The sequence below is a fragment of the Camelus bactrianus genome, chromosome 32, assembly GCF_048773025.1.
Source record: "Camelus bactrianus isolate YW-2024 breed Bactrian camel chromosome 32, ASM4877302v1, whole genome shotgun sequence".
In the NCBI taxonomy this organism is placed as follows: domain Eukaryota; kingdom Metazoa; phylum Chordata; class Mammalia; order Artiodactyla; family Camelidae; genus Camelus; species Camelus bactrianus.
In genome coordinates, this window is record NC_133570.1 from 28,338,892 (window position 1) to 28,360,003 (window position 21,112).

Here is a 21,112-nt window from a genome sequence, read left to right on the forward strand (position 1 = left end):
TACCTCCCCTGTCCATGGGGAGGCACTAGATGCTACCTGCTTTTCCAGCACAACCCCCTCCTTTCCTCGGCAGCCCGCAAAGGGAGGGACTCTGGGAAGACACTCGAAGGGCTCCAAGGAGATCCCGGGTGCTGCAGACAGAAGACGGAACCTCCCCAAAATCAGAATTCCAGAACACGGCTGACTGTGTGGGGGAGGTTCGGGGCCGCCCTCCACGCAGCTGCCTGGTGTCACAGGTGTTCCCTGGCAGAGAGAAGTCCGCTAATTACCTCCCCTGTCCATGGGGAGGCACTAGATGCTACCTCCGTTTAAAGCCCAACCCCCTCCTTTCCTCGGCAGCCCGCACTGGGACGGACTGGGGGAAGACACTCGAAGGGCTCCTAGGAGATCCCGGGTGCTGCAGACAGAAGACGGATCATCCCCACACTCAGAATCCCGGAACACGTCTCACTGTGTGGGTGAGGTTTAGGGCCGCCCTCCACGCAGCTGCCTGGTGTCACAGGTGTTCCCTGGCAGGGAGAAGTCCGCTAATTACCTCCCCTGTCCATGGGGAGGCACAAGATGCTACCTGCTTTTCCAGCACAACCCCCGCATTTCCCCGGCAGCCCGCACTGGGAGGGTCTCGGGGAAGACACTCGAAGGGCTCCTAGGAGATCCCGGGTGCTGCAGACAGAAGACGGAACCTCCCCACACTCAGAATTCCGGAACACGGCTGACTGTGTGGGGGAGGTTCGGGGCCGCACTCCACGCAGTTCCTGGTGTCACAGGTGTTCCCTGGCAGGGGAAAGTCCGCTAATTACCTCCCCTGTCCATGGGGAGGCACTAGATGCTACCTGCGATTCCAGCCCAACCCCCGCCTTTCCCCGGCTGCCCTCACAGTGAGGGACTCTGGGAAGACACTCGAAGGGCTCCTAGGAGATCCCGGGTGCTGCAGACAGAAGACGGAACCTCCCCACAATCAGAATTCCAGAACACGGCTGACTGTGTGGGGGAGGTTCGGGGCCGCCCTCCACGCAGCTGCCTGGTGTCACAGGTGTTCCCTGGCAGGGAGAAGTCCGCTAATTACCTCCCATGTCCATGGGGAGGCACTAGATGCTACCTGCGTTTCCAGCCCAACCCCCTCCTTTCCTCGGCAGCACGCAAAGTGAGGGACTCTGGGAAGAAACTCGAAGGGCTCCTAGGAGATCCCGGGTGCTGCAGACAGAAGACGGAACCTCCCCACAATCAGAATTCCAGAACACGGCTGACTGTGTGGGGGAGGTTCGTGGCCGCCCTCCACGCAGCTGCCTGGTGTCACAGGTGTTCCCTGGCAGGGGGAAGTCCGCTAATTACCTCCCCTGTCCATGGGGAGGCACTAGATGCTACCTGCGTTTCCAGCCCAACCCCCGCATTTCCCCGGCAGCCCGCACTGGGAGGGACTCGGGGAAGACACTCGAAAGGCTCCTAGGAGATCCCGGGTGCTGCAGACAGAAGACGGAACCTCCCCACACTCAGAATTCCGGAACACGGCTGACTGCGTGGGGGAGGTTCGGGGCCGCCCTCCACGAAGCTGCCTGGTGTCACAGGTGTTCCCTGGCAGGGGGAAGTCCGCTAATTACCTCCCCTGTCCATGGGGAGGCACAAGATGCTACCTGCTTTTCCAGCCCAACCCCCGCATTTCCCCTGCAGCCCGCACTGGGAGGGTCTCGGGGAAGACACTCGAAGGGCTCCTAGGAGATCCCGGGTGCTGCAGACAGAAGACGGAACCTCCCCACACTCAGAATTCCGGAACACGGATGACTGTGTGGGGGAGGTTCGGGGCCGCCCTCCACGCAGCTGCCTGGTGTCACAGGTGTTCCCTGGCAGGGAGAAGTCCGCTAATTACCTCCCCTGTCCATGGGGAGGCACTAGATGCTACCTGCTTTTCCAGCACAACCCCCTCCTTTCCTCGGCTGCCCGCAAAGGGAGGGACTCTGGGAAGACACTCGAAGGGCTCCAAGGAGATCCCGGGTGCTGCAGACAGAAGACGGAACCTCCCCACAATCAGAATTCCAGAACACGGCTGACTGTGTGGGGGAGGTTCGGGGCCGCCCTCCACGCAGCTGCCTGGTGTCACAGGTGTTCCCTGGCAGGGAGAATTCCGCTAATTACCTCCCCTGTCCATGGGGAGGCACTAGATGCTACCTGCGTTTCCAGCCCAACCCCCTCCTTTCCTCGGCAGCCCGCACTGGGACGGACTGGGGGAAGACACTCGAAGGGCTCCTAGGAGATCCCGGGTGCTGCAGACAGAAGACGGATCATCCCCACACTCAGAATCCCGGAACACGTCTCACTGTGTGGGTGAGGTTTAGGGCCGCCCTCCACGCAGCTGCCTGGTGTCACAGGTGTTCCCTGGCAGGGAGAAGTCCGCTAATTACCTCCCCTGTCCATGGGGAGGCACAAGATGCTACCTGCTTTTCCAGCCCAACACCCGCATTTCCCCGGCAGCCCGCACTGGGAGGGTCTCGGGGAAGACACTCGAAGGGCTCCTAGGAGATCCCGGGTGCTGCAGACAGAAGACGGAACCTCCCCACACTCAGAATTCCGGAACACGGCTGACTGTGTGGGGGAGGTTCGGGGCCGCCCTCCACGCAGCTGCCTGGTGTCACAGGTGTTCCCTGGCAGGGAGAAGTCCGCTAATTACCTCCCCTGTCCATGGGGAGGCACTAGATGCTACCTGCTTTTCCAGCACAACCCCCTCCTTTCCCCGGCAGCCCGCAAAGGGAGGGACTCTGGGAAGACACTCGAAGGGCTCCAAGGAGATCCCGGGTGCTGCAGACAGAAGACGGAACCTCCCCACAATCAGAATTCCAGAACACGGCTGACTGTGTGGGGGAGGTTCGGGGCCGCCCTCCACGCAGCTGCCTGGTGTCACAGGTGTTCCCTGGCAGGGAGAAGTCCGCTAATTACCTCCCATGTCCATGGGGAGGCACTAGATGCTACCTGCGTTTCCAGCCCAACCCCCTCCTTTCCTCGGCAGCACGCAAAGTGAGGGACTCTGGGAAGAAACTCGAAGGGCTCCTAGGATATCCCGGGTGCTGCAGACAGAAGACGGAACCTCCCCACAATCAGAATTCCAGAACACGGCTGACTGTGTGGGGGAGGTTCGGGGCCGCCCTCCACGCAGCTGCCTGGTGTCACAGGTGTTCCCTGGCAGGGGGAAGTCCGCTAATTACCTCCCCTGTCCATGGGGAGGCACTAGATGCTACCTGCGTTTCCAGCCCAACCCCCGCATTTCCCCGGCAGCCCGCACTGGGAGGGACTCGGGGAAGACACTCGAAAGGCTCCTAGGAGATCCCGGGTGCTGCAGACAGAAGACGGAACCTCCCCACACTCAGAATTCCGGAACACGGCTGACTGCGTGGGGGAGGTTCGGGGCCGCCCTCCACGAAGCTGCCTGGTGTCACAGGTGTTCCCTGGCAGGGGGAAGTCCGCTAATTACCTCCCCTGTCCATGGGGAGGCACAAGATGCTACCTGCTTTTCCAGCCCAACCCCCGCATTTCCCCTGCAGCCCGCACTGGGAGGGTCTCGGGGAAGACACTCGAAGGGCTCCTAGGAGATCCCGGGTGCTGCAGACAGAAGACGGAACCTCCCCACACTCAGAATTCCGGAACACGGATGACTGTGTGGGGGAGGTTCGGGGCCGCCCTCCACGCAGCTGCCTGGTGTCACAGGTGTTCCCTGGCAGGGAGAAGTCCGCTAATTACCTCCCCTGTCCATGGGGAGGCACTAGATGCTACCTGCTTTTCCAGCACAACCCCCTCCTTTCCTCGGCAGCCCGCAAAGGGAGGGACTCTGGGAAGACACTCGAAGGGCTCCAAGGAGATCCCGGGTGCTGCAGACAGAAGACGGAACCTCCCCACAATCAGAATTCCAGAACACGGCTGACTGTGTGGGGGAGGTTCGGGGCCGCCCTCCACGCAGCTGCCTGGTGTCACAGGTGTTCCCTGGCAGGGAGAAGTCCGCTAATTACCTCCCCTGTCCATGGGGAGGCACTAGATGCTACCTGCGTTTCCAGCCCAACCCCCTCCTTTCCTCGGCAGCCCGCACTGGGACGGACTGGGGGAAGACACTCGAAGGGCTCCTAGGAGATCCCGGGTGCTGCAGACAGAAGACGGATCATCCCCACACTCAGAATTCCGGAACACGTCTCACTGTGTGGGTGAGGTTTAGGGCCGCCCTCCACGCAGCTGCCTGGTGTCACAGGTGTTCCCTGGCAGGGAGAAGTCCGCTAATTACCTCCCCTGTCCATGGGGAGGCACAAGATGCTACCTGCTTTTCCAGCCCAACCCCCGCATTTCCCCGACAGCCCGCACTGGGAGGGTCTCGGGGAAGACACTCGAAGGGCTCCTAGGAGATCTCGGGTGCTGCAGACAGAAGACGGAACCTCCCCACACTCAGAATTCCGGAACACGGCTGACTGTGTGGGGGAGGTTCGGGGCCGCCCTCCACGCAGCTGCCTGGTGTCACAGGTGTTCCCTGGCAGGGAGAAGTCCGCTAATTACCTCCCCTGTCCATGGGGAGGCACTAGATGCTACCTGCTTTTCCAGCACAACCCCCTCCTTTCCCCGGCAGCCCGCAAAGGGAGGGACTCTGGGAAGACACTCGAAGGGCTCCAAGGAGATCCCGGGTGCTGCAGACAGAAGACGGAACCTCCCCACAATCAGAATTCCAGAACACGGCTGACTGTGTGGGGGAGGTTCGGGGCCGCCCTCCACGCAGCTGCCTGGTGTCACAGGTGTTCCCTGGCAGGGAGAAGTCCGCTAATTACCTCCCATGTCCATGGGGAGGCACTAGATGCTACCTGCGTTTCCAGCCCAACCCCCTCCTTTCCTCGGCAGCACGCAAAGTGAGGGACTCTGGGAAGAAACTCGAAGGGCTCCTAGGATATCCCGGGTGCTGCAGACAGAAGACGGAACCTCCCCACAATCAGAATTCCAGAACACGGCTGACTGTGTGGGGGAGGTTCGGGGCCGCCCTCCACGCAGCTGCCTGGTGTCACAGGTGTTCCCTGGCAGGGGGAAGTCCGCTAATTACCTCCCCTGTCCATGGGGAGGCACTAGATGCTACCTGCGTTTCCAGCCCAACCCCCGCATTTCCCCGGCAGCCCGCACTGGGAGGGACTCGGGGAAGACACTCGAAAGGCTCCTAGGAGATCCCGGGTGCTGCAGACAGAAGACGGAACCTCCCCACACTCAGAATTCCGGAACACGGCTGACTGCGTGGGGGAGGTTCGGGGCCGCCCTCCACGAAGCTGCCTGGTGTCACAGGTGTTCCCTGGCAGGGGGAAGTCCGCTAATTACCTCCCCTGTCCATGGGGAGGCACAAGATGCTACCTGCTTTTCCAGCCCAACCCCCGCATTTCCCCTGCAGCCCGCACTGGGAGGGTCTCGGGGAAGACACTCGAAGGGCTCCTAGGAGATCCCGGGTGCTGCAGACAGAAGACGGAACCTCCCCACACTCAGAATTCCGGAACACGGATGACTGTGTGGGGGAGGTTCGGGGCCGCCCTCCACGCAGCTGCCTGGTGTCACAGGTGTTCCCTGGCAGGGAGAAGTCCGCTAATTACCTCCCCTGTCCATGGGGAGGCACTAGATGCTACCTGCTTTTCCAGCACAACCCCCTCCTTTCCTCGGCAGCCCGCAAAGTGAGGGACTCTGGGAAGACACTCGAAGGGCTCCAAGGAGATCCCGGGTGCTGCAGACAGAAGACGGAACCTCCCCAAAATCAGAATTCCAGAACACGGCTGACTGTGTGGGGGAGGTTCGGGGCCGCCCTCCACGCAGCTGCCTGGTGTCACAGGTGTTCCCTGGCAGGGAGAAGTCCGCTAATTACCTCCCCTGTCCATGGGGAGGCACTAGATGCTACCTCCGTTTAAAGCCCAACCCCCTCCTTTCCTCGGCAGCCCGCACTGGGACGGACTGGGGGAAGACACTCGAAGGGCTCCTAGGAGATCCCGGGTGCTGCAGACAGAAGACGGATCATCCCCACACTCAGAATCCCGGAACACGTCTCACTGTGTGGGTGAGGTTTAGGGCCGCCCTCCACGCAGCTGCCTGGTGTCACAGGTGTTCCCTGGCAGGGAGAAGTCCGCTAATTACCTCCCCTGTCCATGGGGAGGCACAAGATGCTACCTGCTTTTCCAGCCCAACCCCCGCATTTCCCCGGCAGCCCGCACTGGGAGGGTCTCGGGGAAGACACTCGAAGGGCTCCTAGGAGATCCCGGGTGCTGCAGACAGAAGACGGAACCTCCCCACACTCAGAATTCCGGAACACGGCTGACTGTGTGGGGGAGGTTCGGGGCCGCACTCCACGCAGTTCCTGGTGTCACAGGTGTTCCCTGGCAGGGGGAAGTCCGCTAATTACCTCCCCTGTCCATGGGGAGGCACTAGATGCTACCTGCGATTCCAGCCCAACCCCCGCCTTTCCCCGGCTGCCCTCACAGTGAGGGACTCTGGGAAGACACTCGAAGGGCTCCTAGGAGATCCCGGGTGCTGCAGACAGAAGACGGAACCTCCCGAAACTCAGAATTCCGGAACACGGCTGACTGTGTGGGGGAGGTTCGGTGCCGCCCTCCACGCAGCTGCCTGGTGTCACAGGTGTTCCCTGGCAGGGGGAAGTCCGCTAATTACCTCCCCTGTCCATGAGGAGGCACATGATGCTACCTGCTTTTCCAGCCCAACCTCCGCCATTCCCCGGCAGCCCGCACAGGGAGGGACTGGGGGAAGACACTCGAAGGGCTCCTAGGTGAACCCGGGTGCTGCAGACAGAAGACGGAACCTCCCCACACTCAGAATTCCGGAACACGGCTGACTGTGTGGGGGAGGTTCGGGGCCACCCTTCACGCAGCTGCCTGGTGTCACAGGTGTTCCCTGGCAGGGAGAAGTCCGCTAAATACCTCCCCTGTCCATGGGGAGGCACTAGATGCTACCTGCTTTTCCAGCACAATCCCCTCCTTTCCCCGGCAGCCCGCAAAGGGAGGGACTCGGGGAAGACACTCGAAGGGCTCCTAGGAGATCCCGGGTGCTGCAGACAGAAGACGGAACCTCCCCACACTCAGAATTCCAGAACACGGCTGACTGTGTGGGGGAGGTTCGTGGCCGCCCTCAACGCAGCTGCCTGGTGTCACAGGTGTTCCCTGGCAGGGAGAAGTCCGCTAATTACCTCCCCTGTCCATGGGGAGGCACTAGATGCTACCTGCGTTTCCAGCCCAACCCCCTCCTTTCCTCGGCAGCCCGCACTGGGACGGACTGGGGGAAGACACTCGAAGGGCTCCTAGGAGATCCCGGGTGCTGCAGACAGAAGACGGATCATCCCCACACTCAGAATCCCGGAACACGTCTGACTGTGTGGGTGAGGTTTAGGGCCGCCCTCCACGCAGCTGCCTGGTGTCACAGGTGTTCCCTGGCAGGGAGAAGTCCGCTAATTACCTCCCCTGTCCATGGGGAGGCACAAGATGCTACCTGCTTTTCCAGCCCAACCCCCGCATTTCCCTGGCAGCCCGCACTGGGAGGGTCTCGGGGAAGACACTCGAAGGGCTCCTAGGAGATCCCGGGTGCTGCAGACAGAAGACGGAACCTCCCCACACTCAGAATTCCGGAACACGGCTGACTGTGTGGGGGAGGTTCGGGGCCGCACTCCACGCAGCTTCCTGGTGTCACAGGTGTTCCCTGGCAGGGGGAAGTCCGCTAATTACCTCCCCTGTCCATGGGGAGGCACTAGATGCTACCTGCGTTTCCAGCCCAACCCCCGCCTTTCCCCGGCTGCCCTCACAGTGAGGGACTCTGGGAAGACACTCGAAGGGCTCCTAGGAGATCCCGGGTGCTGCAGACAGAAGACGGAACCTCCCCACACTCAGAATTCCGGAACACGGCTGACTGTGTGGGGGAGGTTTAGGGCCGCCCTCCACGCAGCTGCCTGCTGTCACAGGTGTTCCCTGGCAGGGAGAAGTCCGCTAATTACCTCCCCTGTCCATGGGGAGGCACAAGATGCTACCTGCTTTTCCAGCCCAACCCCCGCATTTCCCCGGCAGCCCGCACTTGGAGGGTCTCGGGGAAGACACTCGAAGGGCTCCTAGGAGATCCCGGGTGCTGCAGACAGAAGACGGAACCTCCCCACACTCAGAATTCCGGAACACGGCTGACTGTGTGGGGGAGGTTCGGGGCCGCACTCCACGCAGCTTCCTGGTGTCACAGGTGTTCCCTGGCAGGGGGAAGTCCGCTAATTACCTCCCCTGTCCATGGGGAGGCACATGATGCTACCTGCTTTTCCAGCCCAACCTCCGCCATTCCCCGGCAGCCCGCACAGTGAGGGACTGGGGGAAGACACTCGAAGGGCTCCTAGGTGAACCCGGGTGCTGCAGACAGAAGACGGAACCTCCCCACACTCAGAATTCCGGAACACGGGTGACTGTGTGGGGGAGGTACGGGGCCGCCCGCCATGCAGCTGCCTGGTGTCACAGGTGTTCCCTGGCAGGGGGAAGTCCGCTAATTACCTCCCCTGTCCATGGGGAGGCACTAGATGCTACCTACGTTTCCAGCCCAACCCCCGCCTTTCCCCGGCAACCCGCACTGTGAGGGACTCGGGGAAGACACTCGAAGGGCTCCTAGTAGATCCCGGGTGCTGCAGACAGAAGACGGAACCTCCCCACACTCAGAATTCCGGAACACGGCTGACTGTGTGGGGGAGGTTCGGGGCCGCCCTCCACGCAGCTGCCTGGTGTCACAGGTGTTCCCTGGCAGGGGGAAGTCCGCTAATTACCTCCCCTGTCCATGGGGAGGCACTAGATGCTACCTGCGTTTCCAGCCCAACCCCCGCATTTCCCCGGCAGCCCGCACTGGGAGGGTCTCGGGGAAGACACTCGAAAGGCTCCTAGGAGATCCCGGGTGCTGCAGACAGAAGACGGAACCTCCCCACACTCAGAATTCCGGAACACGGCTGACTGCGTGGGGGAGGTTCGGGGCCGCCCTCCACGAAGCTGCCTGGTGTCACAGGTGTTCCCTGGCAGGGGGAAGTCCGCTAATTACCTCCCCTGTCCATGGGGAGGCACAAGATGCTACCTGCTTTTCCAGCCCAACCCCCGCATTTCCCCTGCAGCCCGCACTGGGAGGGTCTCGGGGAAGACACTCGAAGGGCTCCTAGGAGATCCCGGGTGCTGCAGACAGAAGACGGAACCTCCCCACACTCAGAATTCCGGAACACGGATGACTGTGTGGGGGAGGTTCGGGGCCGCCCTCCACGCAGCTGCCTGGTGTCACAGGTGTTCCCTGGCAGGGAGAAGTCCGCTAATTACCTCCCCTGTCCATGGGGAGGCACTAGATGCTACCTGCTTTTCCAGCACAACCCCCTCCTTTCCTCGGCAGCCCGCAAAGGGAGGGACTCTGGGAAGACACTCGAAGGGCTCCAAGGAGATCCCGGGTGCTGCAGACAGAAGACGGAACCTCCCCACAATCAGAATTCCAGAACACGGCTGACTGTGTGGGGGAGGTTCGGGGCCGCCCTCCACGCAGCTGCCTGGTGTCACAGGTGTTCCCTGGCAGGGAGAAGTCCGCTAATTACCTCCCCTGTCCATGGGGAGGCACTAGATGCTACCTGCGTTTCCAGCCCAACCCCCTCCTTTCCTCGGCAGCCCGCACTGGGACGGACTGGGGGAAGACACTCGAAGGGCTCCTAGGAGATCCCGGGTGCTGCAGACAGAAGACGGATCATCCCCACACTCAGAATTCCGGAACACGTCTCACTGTGTGGGTGAGGTTTAGGGCCGCCCTCCACGCAGCTGCCTGGTGTCACAGGTGTTCCCTGGCAGGGAGAAGTCCGCTAATTACCTCCCCTGTCCATGGGGAGGCACAAGATGCTACCTGCTTTTCCAGCCCAACCCCCGCATTTCCCCGACAGCCCGCACTGGGAGGGTCTCGGGGAAGACACTCGAAGGGCTCCTAGGAGATCTCGGGTGCTGCAGACAGAAGACGGAACCTCCCCACACTCAGAATTCCGGAACACGGCTGACTGTGTGGGGGAGGTTCGGGGCCGCCCTCCACGCAGCTGCCTGGTGTCACAGGTGTTCCCTGGCAGGGAGAAGTCCGCTAATTACCTCCCCTGTCCATGGGGAGGCACTAGATGCTACCTGCTTTTCCAGCACAACCCCCTCCTTTCCCCGGCAGCCCGCAAAGGGAGGGACTCTGGGAAGACACTCGAAGGGCTCCAAGGAGATCCCGGGTGCTGCAGACAGAAGACGGAACCTCCCCACAATCAGAATTCCAGAACACGGCTGACTGTGTGGGGGAGGTTCGGGGCCGCCCTCCACGCAGCTGCCTGGTGTCACAGGTGTTCCCTGGCAGGGAGAAGTCCGCTAATTACCTCCCATGTCCATGGGGAGGCACTAGATGCTACCTGCGTTTCCAGCCCAACCCCCTCCTTTCCTCGGCAGCACGCAAAGTGAGGGACTGGGGGAAGACACTCGAAGGGCTCCTAGGATATCCCGGGTGCTGCAGACAGAAGACGGAACCTCCCCACAATCAGAATTCCAGAACACGGCTGACTGTGTGGGGGAGGTTCGGGGCCGCCCTCCACGCAGCTGCCTGGTGTCACAGGTGTTCCCTGGCAGGGGGAAGTCCGCTAATTACCTCCCCTGTCCATGGGGAGGCACTAGATGCTACCTGCGTTTCCAGCCCAACCCCCGCATTTCCCCAGCAGCCCGCACTGGGAGGGACTCGGGGAAGACACTCGAAAGGCTCCTAGGAGATCCCGGGTGCTGCAGACAGAAGACGGAACCTCCCCACACTCAGAATTCCGGAACACGGCTGACTGTGTGGGGGAGGTTCGGGGCCGCACTCCACGCAGTTCCTGGTGTCACAGGTGTTCCCTGGCAGGGGGAAGTCCGCTAATTACCTCCCCTGTCCATGGGGAGGCACTAGATGCTACCTGCGATTCCAGCCCAACCCCCGCCTTTCCCCGGCTGCCCTCACAGTGAGGGACTCTGGGAAGACACTCGAAGGGCTCCTAGGAGATCCCGGGTGCTGCAGACAGAAGACGGAACCTCCCGAAACTCAGAATTCCGGAACACGGCTGACTGTGTGGGGGAGGTTCGGGGCCGCCCTCCACGCAGCTGCCTGGTGTCACAGGTGTTCCCTGGCAGGGGGAAGTCCGCTAATTACCTCCCCTGTCCATGGGGAGGCACATGATGCTACCTGCTTTTCCAGCCCAACCTCCGCCATTCCCCGGCAGCCCGCACAGGGAGGGACTGGGGGAAGACACTCGAAGGGCTCCTAGGTGAACCCGGGTGCTGCAGACAGAAGACGGAACCTCCCCACACTCAGAATTCCGGAACACGGATGACTGTGTGGGGGAGGTTCGGGGCCGCCCTCCACGCAGCTGCCTGGTGTCACAGGTGTTCCCTGGCAGGGGGAAGTCCGCTAATTACCTCCCCTGTCCATGGGGAGGCACTAGATGCTACCTGCGTTTCCAGCACAACCCCCTCCTTTCCCCGGCAGCCCGCAAAGGGAGGGACTCGGGGAAGACACTCGAAGGGCTCCTAGGAGATCCCGGGTGCTGCAGACAAAAGACGGAACCTCCCCACACTCAGAATTCCGGAACACGGCTGACTGTGTGGGGGAGGTACGGGGCCACCCTTCACGCAGCTGCCTGGTGTCACAGGTGTTCCCTGGCAGGGAGAAGTCCGCTAAATACCTCCCCTGTCCATGGGGATGCACTAGATGCTACCTGCTTTTCCAGCACAATCCCCTCCTTTCCCCGGCAGCCCGCAAAGGGAGGGACTCGGGGAAGACACTCGAAGGGCTCCTAGGAGATCCCGGGTGCTGCAGACAGAAGACGGAACCTCCCCACACTCAGAATTCCAGAACACGGCTGACTGTGTGGGGGAGGTTCGTGGCCGCCCTCAACGCAGCTGCCTGGTGTCACAGGTGTTCCCTGGCAGGGAGAAGTCCGCTAATTACCTCCCCTGTCCATGGGGAGGCACTAGATGCTACCTGCGTTTCCAGCCCAACCCCCTCCTTTCCTCGGCAGCCCGCACTGGGACGGACTGGGGGAAGACACTCGAAGGGCTCCTAGGAGATCCCGGGTGCTGCAGACAGAAGACGGATCATCCCCACACTCAGAATCCCGGAACACGTCTGACTGTGTGGGTGAGGTTCGTGGCCGCCCTCAACGCAGCTGCCTGGTGTCACAGGTGTTCCCTGGCAGGGAGAAGTCCGCTAATTACCTCCCCTGTCCATGGGGAGGCACAAGATGCTACCTGCTTTTCCAGCCCAACCCCCGCATTTCCCCGGCAGCCCGCACTGGGAGGGTCTCGGGGAAGACACTCGAAGGGCTCCTAGGAGATCCCGGGTGCTGCAGACAGAAGACGGAACCTCCCCACACTCAGAATTCCGGAACACGGCTGACTGTGTGGGGGAGGTTCGGGGCCGCACTCCACGCAGCTTCCTGGTGTCACAGGTGTTCCCTGGCAGGGGGAAGTCCGCTAATTACCTCCCCTGTCCATGGGGAGGCACTAGATGCTACCTGCGTTTCCAGCCAAACCCCCGCCTTTCCCCGGCTGCCCTCACAGTGAGGGACTCTGGGAAGACACTCGAAGGGCTCCTAGGAGATCCCGGGTGCTGCAGACAGAAGACGGAACCTCCCCACACTCAGAATTCCGGAACACGGCTGACTGTGTGGGGGAGGTTTAGGGCCGCCCTCCACGCAGCTGCCTGCTGTCACAGGTGTTCCCTGGCAGGGAGAAGTCCGCTAATTACCTCCCCTGTCCATGGGGAGGCACAAGATGCTACCTGCTTTTCCAGCCCAACCCCCGCATTTCCCCGGCAGCCCGCACTTGGAGGGTCTCGGGGAAGACACTCGAAGGGCTCCTAGGAGATCCCGGGTGCTGCAGACAGAAGACGGAACCTCCCCACACTCAGAATTCCGGAACACGGCTGACTGTGTGGGGGAGGTTCGGGGCCGCACTCCACGCAGCTTCCTGGTGTCACAGGTGTTCCCTGGCAGGGGGAAGTCCGCTAATTACCTCCCCTGTCCATGGGGAGGCACATGATGCTACCTGCTTTTCCAGCCCAACCTCCGCCATTCCCCGGCAGCCCGCACAGTGAGGGACTGGGGGAAGACACTCGAAGGGCTCCTAGGTGAACCCGGGTGCTGCAGACAGAAGACGGAACCTCCCCACACTCAGAATTCCGGAACACGGGTGACTGTGTGGGGGAGGTACGGGGCCGCCCGCCACGCAGCTGCCTGGTGTCACAGGTGTTCCCTGGCAGGGGGAAGTCCGCTAATTACCTCCCCTGTCCATGGGGAGGCACTAGATGCTACCTACGTTTCCAGCCCAACCCCCGCCTTTCCCCGGCAACCCGCACTGTGAGGGACTCGGGGAAGACACTCGAAGGGCTCCTAGTAGATCCCGGGTGCTGCAGACAGAAGACGGAACCTCCCCACACTCAGAATTCCGGAACACGGCTGACTGTGTGGGGGAGGTTCGGGGCCGCCCTCCACGCAGCTGCCTGGTGTCACAGGTGTTCCCTGGCAGGGGGAAGTCCGCTAATTACCTCCCCTGTCCATGGGGAGGCACTAGATGCTACCTGCGTTTCCAGCCCAACCCCCGCATTTCCCCGGCAGCCCGCACTGGGAGGGACTCGGGGAAGACACTCGAAAGGCTCCTAGGAGATCCCGGGTGCTGCAGACAGAAGACGGAACCTCCCCACACTCAGAATTCCGGAACACGGCTGACTGCGTGGGGGAGGTTCGGGGCCGCCCTCCACGAAGCTGCCTGGTGTCACAGGTGTTCCCTGGCAGGGGGAAGTCCGCTAATTACCTCCCCTGTCCATGGGGAGGCACAAGATGCTACCTGCTTTTCCAGCCCAACCCCCGCATTTCCCCTGCAGCCCGCACTGGGAGGGTCTCGGGGAAGACACTGGAAGGGCTCCTAGGAGATCCCGGGTGCTGCAGACAGAAGACGGAGCCTCCCCACACTCAGAATTCCGGAACACGGATGACTGTGTGGGGGAGGTTCGGGGCCGCCCTCCACGCAGCTGCCTGGTGTCACAGGTGTTCCCTGGCAGGGAGAAGTCCGCTAATTACCTCCCCTGTCCATGGGGAGGCACTAGATGCTACCTGCTTTTCCAGCACAACCCCCTCCTTTCCTCGGCAGCCCGCAAAGGGAGGGACTCTGGGAAGACACTCGAAGGGCTCCAAGGAGATCCCGGGTGCTGCAGACAGAAGACGGAACCTCCCCACAATCAGAATTCCAGAACACGGCTGACTGTGTGGGGGAGGTTCGGGGCCGCCCTCCACGCAGCTGCCTGGTGTCACAGGTGTTCCCTGGCAGGGAGAAGTCCGCTAATTACCTCCCCTGTCCATGGGGAGGCACTAGATGCTACCTGCGTTTCCAGCCCAACCCCCTCCTTTCCTCGGCAGCCCGCACTGGGACGGACTGGGGGAAGACACTCGAAGGGCTCCTAGGAGATCCCGGGTGCTGCAGACAGAAGACGGATCATCCCCACACTCAGAATTCCGGAACACGGGTGACTGTGTGGGTGAGGTTTAGGGCCGCACTCCACGCAGCTTCCTGGTGTCACAGGTGTTCCCTGGCAGGGGGAAGTCCGCTAATTACCTCCCCTGTCCATGGGGAGGCACTAGATGCTACCTGCGTTTCCAGCCCAACCCCCGCCTTTCCCCGGCTGCCCTCACAGTGAGGGACTCTGGGAAGACACTCGAAGGGCTCCTAGGAGATCCCGGGTGCTGCAGACAGAAGACGGAACCTCCCCACACTCAGAATTCCGGAACACGGCTGACTGTGTGGGGGAGGTTCGGGGCCGCCCTCCACGCAGCTGCCTGGTGTCACAGGTGTTCCCTGGCAGGGGGAAGTCCGCTAATTACCTCCCTTGTCCATGGGGAGGCACATGATGCTACCTGCTTTTCCAGCCCAACCTCCGCCATTCCCCGGCAGCCCGCACAGGGAGGGACTGGGGGAAGACACTCGAAGGGCTCCTAGGTGAACCCGGGTGCTGCAGACATAAGACGGAACCTCCCCACACTCAGAATTCCGGAACACGGATGACTGTGTGGGGGAGGTTCGGGGCCGCCCTCCACGCAGCTGCCTTGTGTCACAGGTGTTCCCTGGCAGGTGGAAGTCCACTAATTACCCCCCTGTCCATGGGGAGGCACTAGATGCTACCTGCGTTTCCAGCCCAACCCCCTCCTTTCCTCGGCTGCCCGCACTGGGACGGACTGGGGGAAGACACTCGAAGGGCTCCTAGGAGATCCCGGGTGCTGCAGACAAAAGACGGATCCTCCCCACACTCAGAATCCCGGAACACGTCTGACTGTGTGGGTGAGGTTTAGGGCCGCCCTCCACGCAGCTGCCTGGTGTCACAGGTGTTCCCTGGCAGGGGGAAGTCCGCTAATTACCTCCCGTGTCCATGGGGAGGCACTAGATGCTACCTGCTTTTCCAGCACAACCCCCGCCTTTCCCCGGCAGCCCGCACTGGGAGGGACTCGGGGAAGACACTCGAAGGGCTAATAGGAGGTCCCGGGTGCTGCAGACAGAAGACGGAACCTCCCCACACTCAGAATTCCGGAACACGGCTGACTGCGTGGGGGAGGTTCGGGGCCGCCCTCCACGAAGCTGCCTGGTGTCACAGGTGTTCCCTGGCAGGGGGAAGTCCGCTAATTACCTCCCCTGTCCATGGGGAGGCACAAGATGCTACCTGCTTTTCCAGCCCAACCCCCGCATTTCCCCTGCAGCCCGCACTGGGAGGGTCTCGGGGAAGACACTCGAAGGGCTCCTAGGAGATCCCGGGTGCTGCAGACAGAAGACGGAACCTCCCCACACTCAGAATTCCGGAACACGGATGACTGTGTGGGGGAGGTTCGGGGCCGCCCTCCACGCAGCTGCCTGGTGTCACAGGTGTTCCCTGGCAGGGAGAAGTCCGCTAATTACCTCCCCTGTCCATGGGGAGGCACTAGATGCTACCTGCTTTTCCAGCACAACCCCCTCCTTTCCTCGGCAGCCCGCAAAGGGAGGGACTCTGGGAAGACACTCAAAGGGCTCCAAGGAGATCCCGGGTGCTGCAGACAGAAGACGGAACCTCCCCACAATCAGAATTCCAGAACACGGCTGACTGTGTGGGGGAGGTTCGGGGCCGCCCTCCACGCAGCTGCCTGGTGTCACAGGTGTTCCCTGGCAGGGAGAAGTCCGCTAATTACCTCCCCTGTCCATGGGGAGGCACTAGATGATACCTCCGTTTAAAGCCCAACCCCCTCCTTTCCTCGGCAGCCCGCACTGGGACGGACTGGGGGAAGACACTCGAAGGGCTCCTAGGAGATCCCGGGTGCTGCAGACAGAAGACGGATCATCCCCACACTCAGAATCCCGGAACACGTCTCACTGTGTGGGTGAGGTTTAGGGCCGCCCTCCACGCAGCTGCCTGGTGTCACAGGTGTTCCCTGGCAGGGAGAAGTCCGCTAATTACCTCCCCTGTCCATGGGGAGGCACAAGATGCTACCTGCTTTTCCAGCACAACCCCCGCATTTCCCCGGCAGCCCGCACTGGGAGGGTCTCGGGGAAGACACTCGAAGGGCTCCTAGGAGATCCCGGGTGCTGCAGACAGAAGACGGAACCTCCCCACACTCAGAATTCCGGAACACGGCTGACTGTGTGGGGGAGGTTCGGGGCCGCACTCCACGCAGTTCCTGGTGTCACAGGTGTTCCCTGGCAGGGGGAAGTCCGCTAATTACCTCCCCTGTCCATGGGGAGGCACTAGCTGCTACCTGCGATTCCAGCCCAACCCCCGCTTTCCCCGGCTGCCCTCACAGTGAGGGACTCTGGGAAGACACTCGAAGGGCTCCTAGGAGATCCCGGGTGCTGCAGACAGAAGACGGAACCTCCCCACACTCAGAATTCCGGAACACGGCTGACTGTGTGGGGGAGGTTCGGGGCCGCCCTCCACGCAGCTGCCTGGTGTCACAGGTGTTCCCTGGCAGGGGGAAGTCCGGTAATTACCTCCCCTGTCCATGGCGAGGCACATGATGCTACCTGCTTTTCCAGCCCAACCTCCGCCATTCCCCGGCAGCCCGCACAGGGAGGGACTGGGGGAAGACACTCGAAGTGCTCCTAGGTGAACCCGGGTGCTGCAGACAGAAGACGGAACCTCCCCACACTCAGAATTCCGGAACACGGATGACTGTGTGGGGGAGGTTCGGGGCCGCCCTCCACGCAGCTGCCTGGTGTCACAGGTGTTCCCTGGCAGGGGGAAGTCCGCTAATTACCTCCCCTGTCCATGGGGAGGCACTAGATGCTACCTGCGTTTCCAGCCCAACCCCCGAATTTCCCCGGCAGCCCGCACTGGGAGGGACTCGGGGAAGACACTCGAAGGGCTCCTAGGAGATCCCGGGTGCTGCAGACAGAAGACGGAACCTCCCCACACTCAGAATTCCGGAACATGGCTGACTGTGTGGGGGAGGTTCGGGGCCACCCTTCACGCAGCTGCCTGGTGTCACAGGTGTTCCCTGGCAGGGAGAAGTCCGCTAAATACCTCCCCTGTCCATGGGGAGGCACTAGATGCTACCTGATTTTCCAGCACAACCCCCTCTTTTCCCCGGCAGCCCGCAAAGGGAGGGACTAGGGGAAGACACTCGAAGGGCTCCTAGGAGATCCCGGGTGCTGCAGACAGAAGACGGAACCTCCCCACACTCAGAATTCCAGAACACGGCTGACTGTGTGGGGGAGGTTCGTGGCCGCCCTCAACGCAGCTGCCTGGTGTCACAGGTGTTCCCTGGCAGGGAGAAGTCCGCTAATTACCTCCCCTGTCCATGGGGAGGCACTAGATGCTACCTGCGTTTCCAGCCCAACCCCCTCCTTTCCTCGGCAGCCCGCAATGGGACGGACTGGGGGAAGACACTCGAAGGGCTCCTAGGAGATCCCGGGTGCTGCAGACAGAAGACGGATCATCCCCACACTCAGAATCCCGGAACACGTCTGACTGTGTGGGTGAGGTTTAGGGCCGCCCTCCACGCAGCTGCCTGGTGTCACAGGTGTTCCCTGGCAGGGGGAAGTCCGCTAATTACCTCCCCTGTCCATGGGGAGGCACTAGATGCTACCTGCGTTTCCAGCCCAACCCCCGCCTTTCCCCGGCTGCCCTCACAGTGAGGGACTCTGGGAAGACACTCGAAGGGCTCCTAGGAGATCCCGGGTGCTGCAGACAGAAGACGGAACCTCCCCACACTCAGAATTCCGGAACACGGCTGACTGTGTGGGGGAGGTTCGGGGCCGCCCTCCACGCAGCTGCCTGGTGTCACAGGTGTTCCCTGGCAGGGGGAAGTCCGCTAATTACCTCCCCCGTCCATGGGGAGGCACATGATGCTACCTGCTTTTCCAGCCCAACCTCTGCCATTCCCCGGCAGCCCGCACAGGGAGGGACTGGGGGAAGACACTCGAAGGGCTCCTAGGTGAACCCGGGTGCTGCAGACAGAAGACGGAACCTCCCCACACTCAGAATTCCGGAACACGGATGACTATGTGGTTGAGGTTCGGGGCCGCCCTCCACGCAGCTGCCTGGTGTCACAGGTGTTCCCTGGCAGGGGGAAGTCCGCTAAATACCTCCCCTGTCCATGGGGAGGCACTAGATGCTACCTGCGTTTCCAGCCCAACCCCCGCCTTTCCCCGGCAGCCCGCACTGGGAGGGACTCGGGGAAGACACTCGAAGGGCTCCTAGGAGATCCCGGGTGCTGCAGACAGAAGACGGAACCTCCCCACACTCAGAATTCCGGAACACGGCTGACTGTGTGGGGGAGGTTCGGGGCCACCCTTCACGCAGCTGCCTGGTGTCACAGGTGTTCCCTGGCAGGGAGAAGTCCGCTAAATACCTCCCATGTCCATGGGGAGGCACTAGATGCTACCTGCTTTTCCAGCACAACCCCCTCCTTTCCCCGGCAGCCCGCAAAGGGAGGGACTCTGGGAAGACACTCGAAGGGCTCCTAGGAGATCCCGGGTGCTGCAGACAGAAGACGGAACCTCCCCACACTCAGAATTCCAGAACACGGCTGACTGTGTGGGGGAGGTTCGGGGCCGCCCTCCACGCAGCTGCCTGGTGTCACAGGTGTTCCCTGGCAGGGAGAAGTCCGCTAATTACCTCCCCTGTCCATGGGGAGGCACTAGATGTTACCTGCGTTTCCAGCACAACCCCCTCCTTTCCTCGGCAGCCCGCACTGGGACGGACTGGGGGAAGACACTCGAAGGGCTCCTAGGAGATCCCGGGTGCTGCAGACAGAAGACGGATCATCCCCACACTCAGAATCCCGGAACACGTCTGACTGTGTGGGTGAGGTTTAGGGCCGCCCTCCACGCAGCTGCCTGCTGTCACAGGTGTTCCCTGGCAGGGAGAAGTCCGCTAATTACCTCCCCTGTCCATGGGGAGGCACAAGATGCTACCTGCTTTTCCAGCCCAACCCCCGCATTTCCCCGGCAGCCCGCACTGGGAGGGTCTCGGGGAAGACACTCGAAGGGCTCCTAGGAGATCCCGGGTGCTGCAGACAGAAGACGGAACCTCCCCACACTCAGAATTCCGGAACACGGCTGACTGTGTGAGGGAGGTTCGGGGCCGCACTCCACGCAGCTTCCTGGTGTCACAGGTGTTCCCTGGCAGGGGGAAGTCCGCTAATTACCTCCCCTGTCCATGGGGAGGCACTAGATGCTACCTGCGTTTCCAGCCCAACCCCCGCCTTTCCCCGGCTGCCCTCACAGTGAGGGACTCTGGGAAGACACTCGAAGGGCTCCTAGGAGATCCCGGGTGCTGCAGACAGAAGACGGAACCTCCCCACACTCAGAATTCCGGAACACGGCTGACTGTGTGGGGGAGGTTCGGGGCCGCCCTCCACGCAGCTGCCTGGTGTCACAGGTGTTCCCTGGCAGGGGGAAGTCCGCTAATTACCTCCCCTGTCCATGGGGAGGCACATGATGCTACCTGCTTTTCCAGCCCAACCTCCGCCATTCCCAGGCAGCCCGCACAGGGAGGGACTGGGGGAAAACACTCGAAGGGCTCCTAGGTGAACCCGGGTGCTGCAGACAGAAGACGGAACCTCCCCACACTCAGAATTCCGGAACACGGATGACTGTGTGGGGGAGGTACGGGGCCGCCCTCCACGCAGCTGCCTGGTGTCACAGGTGTTCCCTGGCAGGGGGAAGTCCGCTAATTACCTCCCCTGTCCATGGGGAGGCACTAGATGCTACCTACGTTTCCAGCCCAACCCCCGTCTTTCCCCGGCAGCCCGCACTGGGAGGGACTCGGGGAAGACACTCGAAGGGCTCCTAGGAGATCCCGGGTGCTGCAGACAGAAGACGGAACCTCCCCACACTCAGAAATCCGGAACACGGCTGACTGTGTGGGGGAGGTTCGGGGCCACCCTTCACGCAGCTGCCTGGTGTCACAGGTGTTCCCTGGCAGGGAGAAGTCCGCTAAATACCTCCCCTGTCCATGGGGAGGCACTAGATGCTACCTGCTTTTCCAGCACAACCCCCTCCTTTCCCCGGCAGCCCGCAAAGGGAGGGACTCTGGGAAGACACTCGAAGGGCTCCTAGGAGATCCCGGGTGCTGCAGACAGAAGACGGAACCTCCCCACACTCAGAATTCCGGAACACGGGTGACTGTGTGGGTGAGGTTTAGGGCCGCACTCCACGCAGCTTCCTGGTGTCACAGGTGTTCCCTGGCAGGGGGAAGTCCGCTAATTACCTCCCCTGTCCATGGGGAGGCACTAGATGCTACCTGCGTTTCCAGCCCAACCCCCGCCTTTCCCCGGCTGCCCTCACAGTGAGGGACTCTGGGAAGACACTCGAAGGGCTCCTAGGAGATCCCGGGTGCTGAAGACAGAAGACGGAACCTCCCCACACTCAGAATCCCGGAACACGTCTGACTGTGTGGGGGAGGTTCGGGGCCGCCCTCCACGCAGCTGCCTGGTGTCACAGGTGTTCCCTGGCAGGGGGAAGTCCGCTAATTACCTCCCTTGTCCATGGGGAGGCACATGATGCTACCTGCTTTTCCAGCCCAACCTCCGCCATTCCCCGGCAGCCCGCACAGGGAGGGACTGGGGGAAGACACT